At 60.4% G+C, this 1,188-nt stretch overlaps 1 pseudogene; it reads left to right on the forward strand.

Moving 5' to 3' along the window:
* The first annotated feature begins 833 nt into the window (after nucleotides 1–833).
* Nucleotides 834–1,188, forward strand: part of LOC103803884 — a 639-nt pseudogene continuing 284 nt past the window's right edge.

The following is a 1,188-nucleotide window of genomic DNA, read 5'->3' on the forward strand; positions in this document are numbered from 1 at the left end:
GGAGCACTATTCCTTGTGAAGCCAGGGCTCCCCTGCTAAGTGCCAGGATGGGCTCCTGGTGACATTTGGTAGCTTGCTGCAACTTTTCACCTGGAGATCAGTAGGACCACTGTGCCACCATCCCAGGAGACAAAGCCCCAGAGAGTTTGGGTCCTTTACCCTGTGACAACCACTAGCAAAGCCCTGCCCAGGAGGCTGGTGTCTTTTGCCTGATGACCACAGGTTGTGACATCTCCCTGCAGCCCAGAGAAGGGGGTTTGGCTGGCGTCAGTGACGCAGGAGTGAGCAGGTGGGAGAAGGGAGCAGGGTTGCAACATGAGGTAGAGGGGTGCTGCAGTGCTGGAAAAGGGTGCTGCACCCTGCACTGTTCCTTGTAGCATCCTCCCAAGTGATGCCCAGGACCAACACTTCAGGGAACAGGGCTGCTGTGGGTGAGACCAGGCACTCTGCTTCTCAGCCTGCCACTGGCTCAGGGCTGTGCCTCTGCATTTTGAAGCTTCGGGTGCTCCCTGGCACTAGCTTGCACATTTGGGGCTGTGGTTATGTCCCACTCCCCCTGCCAGGTGGGTTTTGGGACCTGGCTCTATAGAGCAGTCCCAGTGCCCTGGTACCACCTCAAGTGGCATGGTGGCTGGGGGACTAGGTGCCTAGGGGAGCTGGATTGGTGGCTGGGGGTGTGTAGGGGACGTGCACATTGGTGACATGTGCACATGATGGGTTATTCCTGGGTGGGCAAAGCCAGGCAGCCTTGGAAAGTGTCTGTGCATTGTGGAAGGGTGATGCTGAGGGTCTGGCTAATGGGTAACCCTCCTGTCCTCTCTCTCCCTGCACAGAGCACTCAGCCGCTGCGAAGACAGGGGGCTGCTTTCCCGGGCGGGCATTGGCAACGCTGGAGGATGGTGCCCAGACACCACTGTGGGCACTGCGCCCGGGCCAGCGAGTGCTGGCAATGGACGGGGCAGGCAGGCCCACCTACAGTGACTTCTTGGCTTTCCTGGACAAGGAGCCCCGTGCCCTCACCTCCTTCCACGTCATCGAGACACGGGAGCCGCCCCGGCGCCTGGTCCTGACGCCCACCCACCTGCTCTTTGTGGCGCAGAATGCTTCCATGCCCACCACCCACTTCCGTCCCATCTTTGCCAGCCTTGTGCGCCCTGGACATTTCGTGCTGGTGGTGGCAGCAGGGGG

The sequence above is a fragment of the Acanthisitta chloris genome, unplaced genomic scaffold (assembly GCF_000695815.1).
Source record: "Acanthisitta chloris isolate BGI_N310 unplaced genomic scaffold, ASM69581v1 scaffold1036, whole genome shotgun sequence".
Lineage (NCBI taxonomy): Eukaryota > Metazoa > Chordata > Aves > Passeriformes > Acanthisittidae > Acanthisitta > Acanthisitta chloris.